The following is a 14402-nucleotide window of genomic DNA, read 5'->3' on the forward strand; positions in this document are numbered from 1 at the left end:
GGCTTCACAGCTGAATTCTACCAAAAATTTAGAGAAGAGCTAACACCTATCCTGCTCAAACTCTTCCAGAAAATTGCAGAGGAAGGTAAACTTCCAAACTCATTCTATGAGGCCACCATCACCCTAATACCAAAACCTGACAAAGATCCCACAAAAAAAGAAAACTACAGGCCAATATCACTGATGAACATAGATGCAAAAATCCTTAACAAAATTCTAGCAATCAGAATCCAACAACACATTAAAAAGATCATACACCATGATCAAGTGGGCTTTATCCCAGGGATGCAAGGATTCTTCAATATCCGCAAATCAATCAATGTAATACACCACATTAACAAATTGAAAAATAAAAACCATATGATTATCTCAATAGATGCAGAGAAAGCCTTTGACAAAATTCAACATCCATTTATGATAAAAACTCTCCAGAAAGCAGGAATAGAAGGAACATACCTCAACATAATAAAAGCTATATATGACAAACCCACTGCAAACATTATCCTCAATGGTGAAAAATTGAAAGCATTCCCTCTAAAGTCAGGAACAAGACAAGGGTGCCCACTTTCACCATTACTATTCAACATAGTTTTGGAAGTTTTGGCCACAGCAATCAGAGCAGAAAAAGAAATAAAAGGAATCCAAATTGGAAAAGAAGAAGTAAAACTCTCACTATTTGCAGATGACATGATCCTCTACATAGAAAACCCTAAAGAGTCCACCAGAAAATTACTAGAAATAATCAATGACTACAGTAAAGTTGCAGGATATAAAATCAACACACAGAAATCCCTTGCATTCCTATACACTAATAATGAGAAAACAGAAAGAGAAATTAAGGAAACAATTCCATTCACCATTGCAACAGAAAGAATAAAATACTTAGGAATATATCTACCTAAAGAAACTAAAGACCTATATATAGAAAACTATAAAACACTGGTGAAAGAAATCAAAGAGGACACTAATAGATGGAGAAATATACCATGTTCATGGATTGGAAGAATCAATATAGTGAAAATGAGTATACTACCCAAAGCAATTTATAGATTCAACGCAATCCCTATCAAGCTACCAACAGTATTCTTCACAGAGCTAGAACAAATAATTTCACAATTTGTATGGAAATACAAAAAACCTCGAATAGCCAAAGCGATCTTGAGAAAGAAGAATGGAACTGGAGGAATCAACCTACCTGACTTCAGGCTCTACTACAAAGCCACAGTTATCAAGACAGTATGGTACTGGCACAAAGACAGAAATATTGATCAATGGAATAAAATAGAAAGCCCAGAGATAAATCCACGCACATATGGACACCTTATCTTCGACAAAGGAGGCAAGAATATACAATGGATTAAAGACAATCTCTTTAACAAGTGGTGCTGGGAAATCTGGTCAGCCACTTGTAAAAGAATGAAACTGGACCACTTTCTAACACCATACACAAAAATAAACTCAAAATGGATTAAAGATCTAAACGTAAGACCAGAAACTATAAAACTCCTAGAGGAGAACATAGGCAAAACACTCTCCGACATACATCACAGCAGGATCCTCTATGACCCACCTCCCAGAATATTGGAAATAAAAGCAAAAATAAACAAATGGGACCTAATTAACCTTAAAAGCTTCTGCACATCAAAGGAAACTATTAGCAAGGTGAAAAGACAGCCTTCAGAATGGGAGAAAATAATAGCAAATGAAGCAACCGACAAACAACTAATCTCAAAAATATACAAGCAACTCCTACAGCTCAACTCCAGAAAAATAAACGACCCAATCAAAAAATGGGCCAAAGAACTAAATAGACATTTCTCCAAAAAAGACATACAGATGGCTAACAAACACATGAAAAGATGCTCAACATCACTCATTATCAGAGAAATGCAAATCAAAACCACTATGAGGTACCATTTCACACCAGTCAGAATGGCTGTGATCCAAAAGTCTACAAATAATAAATGCTGGAGAGGGTGTGGAGAAAAGGGAACCCTCTTACACTGTTGGTGGGAATGCAAACTAGTACAGCCACTATGGAGAACAGTGTGGAGATTCCTTCAAAAACTGGAAATAGAACTGCCTTATGATCCAGCAATCCCACTGCTGGGCATACACACTGAGGAAACCAGAAGGGAAAGAGACACGTGTACCCCAATGTTCATCGCAGCACTGTTTATAATAGCCAAGACATGGAAGCAACCTAGATGTCCATCAGCAGATGAATGGATAAGAAAGCTGTGGTACATATACACAATGGAGTATTACTCAGCCATTAAAAAGAATACATTTGAATCAGTTCTAATGAGGTGGATGAAACTGGAGCCTATTATACAGAGTGAAGTAAGCCAGAAGGAAAAACATAAATACAGTATTCTAACGCATATATATGGAATTTAGAAAGATGGTAACAATAACCCTGTGTACGAGACAGCAAAAGAGACACTGATGTATAGAACAGTCTTATGGACTCTGTGGGAGAGGGAGAGGGTGGGAAGATTTGGGAGAATGACATTGTAACATGTAAAATATCATGTAAGAAACGAGTTGCCAGTCCAGGTTCGATGCACGATACTGGATGCTTGGGGCTAGTGCACTGGGACGACCCAGAGGGAGGGTATGGGGAGGGAGGAGGGAGGAGGGGTCAGGATGGGGAACACATGTATACCTGTGGTGGATTCATTTTGATATTTGGCAAAACTAATACAATTATGTAAAGTTTAAAAATAAAATAAAATTAAAAAAAAAATAATAAAGTAACATTTCATTTTACATTTCATGGCTATTATATGGACATGCTGTTGTTTCTTATATGTTGTCTTCGTATCAGCAATTTGCTAATAGGCTCACTGTTAGTACTGATAGATTTTTTGTAGACTTTTGGGATTTCTTACATAGATAGTCATTTTGTCCAAGGACAGAGACAACACTATTTCTTTCTTGCTAAAGCGACTTAGTACTTAGCACATAGCATGCAATCTGTATGCCTTGTTTTTTCTCATTTCTGTCATTTTTGCACCAGCAAAGATCGCTAATATGATGTTGAATAGGAGTGTCTTATTAGGAGTTCTTTTAAAGCTAGGAATATTATTTTAAGCAATAATTAAAGCAGAGGCGAAGGGGATGACAGAGGATGAGATGGTTGGATGGCATCACTGACTCAATGGACATGAATTTGAGTAAGCTCTGAGAGTTGGTGATGGACAAGGGAAGCCTGGCGTACTGCAGTCCATGGGGTCGCAAAGAGGCAGACACTTAACTGAACTGAAAGCGGATCTAAGAGTGGTATCTTAAATTGAGGGTTGTTGCCTATTAACATATCTTCAGGCAATTTTTTTCAGTTACTGGAGAAAGAGACTCTTCTCTGTGGGTTAGAAACCTTCCAGGGCTCATCCTCTTCCCGAGTTTTGTTTTTGCTTATGCTAAACTTGAGATGTCAGTATTTGCTCAGACACCCTCACTTCACAGACAAAGTTGTGCTAGTGACGGCTGGACCTCTGGCTCACAGTCTCTGAGCTGTGCTGTCTCTTATCATTCCTGCCACAAAAGAGGGGTGTCTTCTGCCAAGGCAACCCACACTTGAATAGCTCTAACTAACAGCACTTCTGACTGTCTTTTGCCTTCTCAAAAGATTGCTGAATGTGAAATAAAAATCACAAGTTTCCTGTGCTCTACTTTTAAAAAGAGCCTGAACCCAGCTAGCCTGTGTCAGTCTACTTAGCTTCCATAGCAAAGGAGACAGCAAATATGTACTCACTTCAGAAATGGAAAATCATCTGTGATGCCTTCACATCAGGGACGTAGAAGAGAGCAGACAGTTTTGTGTGGACCCACCACCTCCTAAATCACAGCTATGCAGTCCTTTATAGTTCTGCAGAGCCATCCCTGGGAACTTCTTCTGGCCCTGCCCTGTGCTTTACCCTTCATCAGCTTTTCAGGCTCTCTGTACTCCTTTTCTATTAATGTCTTTATCAATGAATATCCTGGACAAATAAATTATACTGGGAGCAAAAGGGACACTAGTGATTTTTTGAATCTATTTTTGAACTATAAATTTCCAAATCGATATTTATTTTAAGAGATCAAAGAAAATAAGGTCAACTTTTTTCATATTTTCACTTTGTATTGGCATCATGTTGTAAAGTCAGGTAACATTTCTGTTACATTTTTTCATTGAATATGTCCTCGAAAAGCTTCCTACAATTGTTATTATATTTGTTGGAGGATTTTAAAGGGGAAAAGAACTTAAGACAACACTTATTCCACATGTATAACATTTTAGTCAGTTCAATCACTCAGTCATGTCTGACTCTTTGCAGTCCCATGGACTGCCCGCACACCAGGCTTCCCTGTCCATCACCAACTCCCAGAGCTTGCTCAAACTCATGTCCATGGAGTTGGTGATGCAAGATGGTGGAGTAGAAGGACATGGGCTCATCATCTCCTGTGAGAACCCCAAAATTAAAACTCACTGCTGAACAGCCATCCGCAGGAGAATGTTGGATCCCACCAAAATAAGATACCCCACATCCAAAGGCAAAGGAGAAGCCCCAGCAAGACGGTAGGAGGGGCAAAATCACATTTAGAATCAAACCCCATACCCACCAGAGATGCCCGGAGGGCTCAAACAAAACCTGGTGTGCACCAGGACCCAGAGACCCCACAGAGACTGAGCCAGACCTGCCTTTGAGTGTTTGAGTGTCTCCTGTGGAGGTACAGGTCAGCAGTAGCCTGCTGCATGGGCAGGGACTCTGGGCGCAGCAGACCTGGGTCACACAGCGTGTGGCCTAAGCCCTCTTGGAGGAGGTCGCCATTGACTCCACTGTAGAGCCACTGAGCAGACGACCCACAAACTGCAGAACAATTATACCAAATAAATTTTCACACTGTTAAGATAAGTTCTAGGACCCACAACAGATTTTCCAACCTGGGGATCTGGCAAAGGGTCTGAGAACCCCCAGGGAATTTGACTTTGGAGGCCAGTGGGACTTGATTACAGAACTTACACAGAACTGGGGAGACAGACTCTTGGAGGGCACAAGTAAAACATTGTGTGCACCAGGACCCAGGAGAAAGGAGCAGTGACCTCAGAAAACACTGACTCAGACTTGCCTGTGGGTGTCCAGGAGTCTCTGATGGTGGGTCAGTGGTGGCCTGCTGCAGGGTCGGGGGCACTAAGTGTGGCAGTGCGTGCATGGGACCTTTTGAAGGAGGTCGCCATTATCTTCATTATTTCCACCATAGTTTGGTCTCAGGTCAAACAAGAGGGAGGGAACACAGCCCTGCCCATCAACAGAAAATTGGATTAAAGATTACTGAGCATGGCCCCCGCACATTGGAACAAGACCCAGTTTCCCCCACAGTCAGTCTTTCCCGTCAGGAAGCTTCCATCAGCTTCTTATCCTTATTGTCAGAGGGCAGACAGAATGAAAACCACAATCATAGTAAACTAATCAAACTGATAACATGGACCACAGCCTTGTCTAACTCAGTGGAACTATGAGCCATGTCATGTAGGTCCACCTATGACAGGCGGGTCTTGCTGGAGAGTTCTGACAAAATGTGGTCCCCCGGAGAAGGGAATGGCAAACTACTTCAGCATTCTTGCCTTGAGAACCCCATGAACAGTATAACATTTATTCTCTCTCTATTCAATAATGGCCATTTGGACTTCGTTGCTACAAAATTGGGTAAAACCCCAAACTCACTTCAGCCCTCAAACCAAGAAGTGTTTAGGGAAAAAAAGAACCTTTCTATGGCATGTACAATCACAATTTAGATACTGAAATTCTTTTTACAAAATAAAACCTATGGACTCTCTTTTCTTTAAGAAACCTGAAATTAGATTTTTTTTTTCCCCTCTTGGAGATATAGTCATGTAAGTTTCTGGAGGCTTGTATGATAAGCAGAAAATGATAAATGATGTGCAGTTTTAAATCTTTGGTATTGTTGTTCAGTCGCTAAGTCATGTCTGACTCCTTATGACCTCATGAACTGAAGCTCTCCAGGCTTCCCTGTTCTTTACTGTCTCCCTGAGTTTACTCAAACTCCTATCCATTGAGTCATGAGTCAGTAATGCCATCCAACCATTTCATCCTCTGTCGCTCCTTCTCCTCTCGCCCTCAATCTTTCCCAGCATCAGGGTCTTTTCCAGTGTGTCAGTTCTTTGCATCAGATGGCCAAAGTATAGGATCTTTAGTATGTGAAGTTGTTATTGAGACCATGAGCATCACAGTTCAACTGGAGAGACTTTGGCTCTGACTTTGACTAAAAATTCTCAAGAATCCAATGTTTGTATTGTTCCCTTTATCCAACAGTCCTTCTCCAGAACCTTCAGTGTCTTCCTACAGCCCCATGCATCACATGTCAGCCTACCTTGCCCAGGATTCTGCACCTTCCTTGCTTAGTCAGATCCTACCTACTGCAGGGCAACAAAATTTCACAACAGACTGCTCCCTGTTTCCCAAACTCTGATTGCAGTTTTGGTTCTCAATGCTTTTGACATTGTATTGTCTTAATCTGGACAGGCTTTCTCTGCCTGTTGAAATTTTATTTGTCAACCACCGCTCAGATTTCATTGTCTTTATTATGTCTTTCCTGTTTCCCCAGTAAGAGAAAATGTATAATTCCTCTCCCTTTCACCAAAATTCCTTCTCTCTCTTTGTATCACTAATTTCATTCTGTTTAGGTTATCAACCTAGATAGCATATTCAAAAGCAGAGACATTACTTTGCCAACAAAGGTCCATCTAGTCAAGGCTATGGTTTTTCCTTTGGTCATGTATGGATGTGAGAGTTGGACTGTGAAGAAGGCTGAACACCGAAGAATTGATGCTTTTGAACTGTGGTGTTGGAGAAGACTCTTGAGAGTCCCTTGGACTGCAAGGAGATCCAACCAGTCCATTCTGAAGGAGATCAGCCCTGGGATTTCTTTGGAAGGAATGATGCTAAAGCTGAAACTCCAGTACTTTGGCCACCTCATGTGAAGAGTTGACTCATTGGAAAAGACCCTGATGCTGGGAGGGATTTGGGGCAGGAGGGGAAGGGGACAACAGAGGATGAGATGGCTGGATGGCATCACTGACTCGATGGACATGAGTCTGAGTGAACTCCGGGAGTTGGTTGTGGACAGGGAGGCCTGGCGTGCTGCGGTTCATGGGGTCGCAAAGAGTCGGACACGACTGAGTGACTAAACTGAACTGAACTGAGGTTATCTTTTCTTCTTACCGTGTCTGTCTCCTGGAAAATTACATTTCCATGAGATTAGGACTCTTGGTTTATGTGTTCCCAAATTTGCACTGGGTTTTGGTCATTGTTGATGTTCAAGAAGTATTATTAAAACAAGTGTATTTTATTTAAAAAAATTATCTGGGGCACACATTATCTGGGGTACATACATTGATGTATGTATATAACAAAACTATTGCCACAAAAAGTTATTAATGCCTGAGACTCTCTCCAAGTGAATTAAACCGGAATATATGGAACAGTAGTTCTCAGTCTTCACTGTAGTCTGGACCCACCTGGGGAACTTTAAAAACCATGATTCCTGGGTCTCACTCCAGAGATTCTTATGAAAACCCTCAAGGTGATGCTGAAGTACAGCCGTGGTTGAGAACCACTGGTCTAATTGGCATGGGTATTTTTATAGCTCTGTGTGATTCAGATGTACATGTAGGGTTGAGAACCACTGCTAGAAATGAATGTGCCTAAGAATCACTGGTGAAATGTAGTTTAAAAAAAAATATGTGTATTTGTAGCCAAAGCCTCTTGTGATACACTCAAAATGGTTGATGGAAATTCAGTGTTTATGTTCCAGAGGAGCATTTTGTGCCTGAAACAAGCCTGTGTGCTTTTAGGGGCATTTAGTTGACTTACCTTTAGACACCCCAGGAAGCTCTAAACTCCCGTATTTTTATGTTGCATCTGATCTCAATAGCCACCCAAAGTGGATGCACTATAATGAACCCAGGACTGTGGCTTGTCTCCTAGAGGTCATGTTCATCATCATCTTTGCAAGGTACCTGCTGTCATCCAGGAAGTGGGCTCTGAATGCACATTAAAAATGCATGCTGTATACTTTAAAAATGTACAGCTTTTATTTGTCAAGTATACCTTAATAAAGCTGGAGAAAAAACTGCACAGTTTTACATGTTAAAAAATACATTACTCTGGGAAGTAAATTCAGCACATTGCAAGTCAGAAGAGCACACAATTATGAGCAGTTTCCTAAATGTGTGTCTTCATATACAGTAGTCAACTATTGATTTATGAGAGCTAAAGGGAGGAAGGAAGGGATGCACAAAGAGAAGGATTATTTGGATCCAGTTTTTGAGTTTTGGGGGCTTTATATTCACAGTGAAGTGTAAGTGGACTTGGCATTACAGTGATCCATGGTTATGTGGAAAGAGCTATATTTACATAGGGAAAGAGCTATTGTGACCGTTGGAAAAGAGATGCCGTTGTTGTCAAGCTGTTTTTTAAATTTTGTGGGTTTATTTCTAGGAAAAGTCTTATACTGATAAACTATGTTTACTGGAAAATAATAAATTTGTATGAAATTGGGAGTACTCTGGAAAGCCTTAAAAATATGTAAATAATAAGCATAGTGTTCTCCACCTTTGCAAATGACACCCCCAGTTTTATAAGAGTTGTGCAAATGAAAAGACTCAGACTCATCTTTGACAGCCTCATAGTCATCTTTCATGAAGACCTCCTCGTGTCCTAGATAAGTATCCTTAAACCATCTCTGTCTCTACAGCTGTCACCTTGTCCAAGGTAAAGTTACCTCTCCTCTGGTCTACTAGATTAGGCTTCTCTCCTGCCCCGCTCTAAGGGTTCTCCACACTGGAGTTAGAGTGATCTTTTTAAAAATGCAAATCTGATTATGCCACCCCTCAGCTTAAAACCTTTCAAAGGCTTCCCATTGCTCCTCAGATAAAGACTAGAATCCTTACTGTGGCTCTCAAGCTCTGGCCGCTGCTTGCATCGGTGAACCCATAGCTTAACTGCTGACCATCACTCCTGACTTTCAGCCACACTGGACTTATTTCTGCAAACTCAGTTTTACACTGGTCTTATAGTACTTCTGCCAATTTGGATGAGTGAATATTTAGGATGAGCATTTTCTGGTCTAATAACTCTGGGGAGGGGAAACAGGCACCTGCTCATAGGAAATGGCAGAGACTCACTGAGATTTTTTTTTTTTTTTTTCAGTTAGTGAGTTTTTTTTTTAACTTTTTATTTATAATGGAGTATAGCTGATTAATAATGTTGTGATAGTTTCAGGTGGACAGCAAAGGGACTCAGCCATACATCCATATACATGTATCCATTCTCTCCCAAACTGTCCTCCCATCCAGGCTGCCACATAACAGTGAACAAAGTTGCCTGGCTATATAGTAGGACCTTGTTTGTTACCATTTTAAATATAGCAGTGTGTACATGTCAATCCCAAACTCCCTATCACTTCCTCCCATCCTTTTCCCTGGCAACATACATTTGTTCTCTAAGTCTGTGTGTCTTTCCGTTTTGTAAATAAGTTCATTTGTATTATGTCTTTTTAGATTACTCACATAAGGGATGTCTATGATATTTCTCCTTCTCTGTCTGACTTTCTTCAGTGAGTGAATTTCTTGTATGAAAAGTGTTGGACTGTGACTTCTTCAAGGATAGTACATGCTGGAAACATGTCCAGGGCCTGTTGTTCATACCAGCTGGGCCCAGCCCTGCATCTGGCACAGATGGGCACTGGGTAAGCATTTGTAGCACATTTACTTTAAGTCACAATGACTCCAGCTGAAAGCCTAAAGACTCAGACAAGCAGCATCAGCATTGCTTGGGAGCTTATTAGATCCAGACTCTCTTAGACTCACCCAGCCTTACTAAAGCAGGTTCTGATTCCCTCCCTAGACTCACTGTTTAATTGTTGAAGTTTAGCATATATACAGTAAAGTATGTAAATTGTACTAAACTTCAGTGCATGACTTAATGTGTTACTTGTGTTACCACTTCTCAGATCAGAGGTAGAACATTCCCAGCACCCAAGAGTATTTCTTTCTTCCTGTTGTTTTGCCAAAAGTTTTCACTTTCATCTCAGGCTCAAAGGATTTGTTAACAAAATAAGCCATTCGTTGTATACAACTAAATAATGCCAGTATTTATCAGAGAATTATCTAGCTTACTTTAAGTATACTAACATTAAAAGAAAATAAAAATAGAGCAGAAGATACATCACCAAATTGGGTTTTGACCAACATCCGACCTTAATCAGCCAAGGGAAATACCATGTCACAGCACATCTATAGTCGAGTCCTAATTGGGAATGGGTCCCAGGTAGCATCTCTGCTCTGTGGGTGAGACTTCAAAGATTGCAATCTGGGGTTCCACTTATAATCCCAAAGATGGGCTCAATAAAGGACAGAAATGGTAGGGACCTAACAAAAGCAGAAGATATTAAGAAGAGGTGGCAAGAATACACAGAAGAACTGTACAAAAAAGATCTTCACAACCCAGATAATCACGATGGGGTGATCACTCATCTAGAGCCAGAAACCTGGAATGTGAAGTCAACTAGGCCTTAGGAAACATCACTACGAACAAAGCTAGTGGAGATGATGGAATTCCAGTAGAGCTATTTCAAGTCCTAAAAGATGATGCTGTGAAAGTTCTGCACTCAATATGCCAGCAAATTTGGAAAACTCAGCAATGGCCACAGGACTGGAAAAGGTCAGTTTTCATTCCAATCCCTAAGAAAGGCAATGCCAAAGAATGTTCAAACTACTGCACAATTGCACGCAACTCACATGCCAGCAAAGTAATGCTCAAAATTCTCCAAGCTGGGCTTCAACAGTATGTGAACCCTGAACTTCCAGATGTTCAAGCTGGTTTTAGAAAAGGCAGAGGAACCAGAGATCAAGTTGCCAACATCCTCTGGATCATCAAAAAAGCAAGCGAGTTCCAGAAAAACATCTGTTCTATTGACTATGCCAAAGCCTTTGATCATGTGGATCACAATAAACTGTGGAAAATTCTGAAAGAGATGGGAATACCAGACCACCTGACCTGCCTCCTGAGAAATTGCTATGCAGGTCAGGAAGCAACAGAACTGGACATGGAACAACAGCCTGGTTCCAAATAGGAAAAGGAGTCAGTCAAGGCTACATATTGTCACTCTGCTTATTTAACTTATATGTAGAGTACATCCCATGAGAAATGCTGGGCTGGAGGAAGCACAAGCTGGAATTGAGATTGCTGGGAGAAATATCAATAACCTCAGATATGCAGATGACACTACCCTTATGGCAGAAAGTGAAGAACTAAAGAACCTCTTGATAAATGTGAAAGAGGAGACTGAAAAAGTTGGCTTAAAGCTCAACATTCAGAAAACTAAGATCGTGGCATCCAGTCCCATCACTTCATGGCAAATAGATGGGGAAACAGCATAAACAGTGACAGACTTTAGTTTTGGGGCCTCCAAAATCACTGCAGATGGTGACTGCAGCCATGAAATTAAAAGATGCTTACTCTTTGGAAGGAAAGTTATGACCAACCTAGACAGCATATTAAAAAGCAGAGATATTACTTTACCAACAAAGGTCCTTGTAGTCAAGGCTATGGTTTTTCCAGTAGTCATGTATGGATGTGAGTGTTGGACTATAAAGAAAGCTGAGTGCTAAAGAACTGATGCTGAGGCTGAAACTCCAGTACTTTGGTCACCTCATGCGCAGAGTTGACTCATTGGAAAAGACCCTGATGCTGGGAGGGATTGGGGGCAGGAGGAGAAGGGGAGGACAGAGGATGAGATGGCTGGATGGCATCACCAACTCGATGCACATGAGTTTGGGTGAACTCCAGGAGTTGGTGATGGACAGGGAGGCCTGGCGTGCTGCGATTCCTGGGGTCGCAAAGAGTCAGACATGACTGTGCGACTGAACTGAACTGAAAGAATTGATGCTTTTGAACTGTGGTGTTGGAGAAGATTCTTGATAGTCCCTTGGACTGCAAGGAGATCCAACTAGTCCATCCTAAAGGATATTAGTCCTGAGTGTTCATTGGAAGGCCTGATGTTGAAGCTGAAATTCCAATATTTTGGCCACCTGATGAGAAGAACTCACTTATTTGAAAAGCCCCTGATGCTGGGAAAGATTGAAGGTGGGAGGAGAAGTGGATGACAGAAGATGAGATGGTTGGATGGCATCACCAACTCAGTGGACATGAGTTTGAGTAAACTCTGGGAGTTGGTGATGGACAAGGAAGCCTGGCATGCTGCAGTCAGTGGGGTAGCAAAGAGTTGGACATGACTGAGGGACTGAATTGAATTTATAATCCCAGGATGCAAACTGGTATCTATCTGTGAGTGAATTGCAGTTCCAGTTTCCTGTTAATGTTGTTTGTTTTGTTATGTAGAACTTGGAATGTTGTTAAGCCCAGGGCTTGGTTGGCCAGGCCCTCTCCAGAGGCTTAGCAAATTCCAAGATCCACTCCCTATCTCTCTGTTGTGTTTCTTTTCTGACACTCACTGCAGATGTGGCTGACACCCACAGCAGTAGTCAGGGCAGTGTCCAGGTAGGTCAGAAACAAGGTCAGAGGGCTGCTCTGCTCTTTTGTCTCTGAAGCCCGAGCAAAGCCACTTCTATTTAATTTCCCTAACACTAATTTTCAGTCAGTGCTCTCTCAGAAGTAACCACTAGTCTTAACTTCTCTCTTTATTAATTAGCTTATTAGCTTTTCATGTTCTTGAATTTACAGGGTGAACTTTTTCACTTAACATTTTCAGAATCTGCATTTTCACAAAAAACCTAGGTGAGTTGCATTCAGGTTCAAGTTTGAGAAGTATTTCTAGAGAGTTTTAGTTCTTACCCTGGCGGCATATTGATGTCGATAGGTGCCCAGGTACTGCCTTCACTGATGCTGATTTAATTGGCCTTGGGTGATCCCTAGGCAGCAATTTTTTATTTTTTTTAAATCCTGAAGGGATTCTAATTTGCAGCAAAATTGAAGACTGCTCATGTATGTCCTGTGTCAGCCAGTGCTCCCTGCCTCTCTAGTCCATGCTGGGAAAGAACAGTCATTACCTCTCTGAATGAAACAGATATTACCCAGAGCAGATTTTGTCAGCTTTCTCAGTTTACTGCTTTTCTCATCTCCCATCTTCCCTAGAACCTAAAGAAGTTACACTTAAGCCTTTGACTTGTGTTTTCATCACTCCATGGGAGCAGTGACATGCCAGAGCTGGCTCATACAGGCTTTTGAAAGCAGACTTTGTGCTTCTCTTTCCAAGTGTGCATTGAAAGACATGTTGGCAGCTCAAAATTGGCCATGGTGGGGGTTTATTTACACCACAGAAATGGGCAAACACAACCATTCAGGTTCTGTTTCTTCCCCTGTCTCTTCCTGGAGGGTTGGTTTGCATCACATATTCCCTTAATATAGGCAAAGTACTTTTCAAGTGGTTCCCAGTGTCCACGCATTCTTTCACTTCTGCCAACCCCTAACAAACCACTTGGCGTTTAATTGTATGTTTCAGTAATATTGGCAGTGCATCCACTGCTTTGGGAGTATAAGAAGATGGGCATGATTATCATGTTTCTTCCATCCAGCTCATTTGGAAATCCCTAGATGTATGCTTCCAGGGTCACTACTGTCTGGCCTTATTTAGGCCATCAGTATGTGAATAATGAAGCATAAGTCAGTGAGAACATTCATTACTGTACCTCACTTAAGATTTTTCATTGCATCTAGTGTTCTCTTGGAGTTGTTCAGCATTTGACTTATCTGATTTCTGTTGATCATTGAATACCACTGATTACAAAGTGATTCAGGACATGTTGCAGACGTTTTGTAAGTATATCTGTTGGTCAACACCGATAAAAGATTTATGGTTCCTAGTACTTTAAAACAGGTCTTTTAAGTCAGATTTGTGTATTAATTGTGACTTATGCACTCCTGACTGGACGATGGTGGGCCTGTTATAACATTTCTAAGTTTCTTATTCCTCATCTGTAAAATGAATGTAAAAATCCATTGTGGAATTGTTATGAAGATTAATTAAGGTAAAATAGGCAGTGCACTAGGCTTCAAATCTGACACATAGTCAAACTTTATTCATTGTCTTAGGTTGGGTGCCAAGGAATAGACCCCAAGACAAGGATTTGGGTGGAAGTAGTTTGAGATGTGATCTTAGGAAATACAGGTGGGTAAAGGGTGGGAAAGCGAAACAAGCAAGAGCTGGAAACAATAAAGGCTAACATTGTTAAAACACTTTACACTGTTAGCAATTAGAACTTAATCCTACTGGAAAACTCTGAGAAACAATGTAAAACAGTGGTCCCCAACCTTTTTGTCACCAGAGATCTGTTTTGTGGAAGACAACTTTGCCATGGACTAGAGTGGGGGAGATGG

General features: G+C 41.0%; 1 protein-coding gene across 2 annotated transcripts in view; it reads left to right on the forward strand.

The window, feature by feature from the left end:
• Window positions 1-14402, forward strand: part of CPNE4 (copine 4) — a 686953-nt gene that overhangs the window by 55695 nt on the left and 616856 nt on the right. The window lies entirely within an intron of this gene.

Source organism: Bos taurus, chromosome 1, assembly GCF_002263795.3.
Source record: "Bos taurus isolate L1 Dominette 01449 registration number 42190680 breed Hereford chromosome 1, ARS-UCD2.0, whole genome shotgun sequence".
Lineage (NCBI taxonomy): Eukaryota > Metazoa > Chordata > Mammalia > Artiodactyla > Bovidae > Bos > Bos taurus.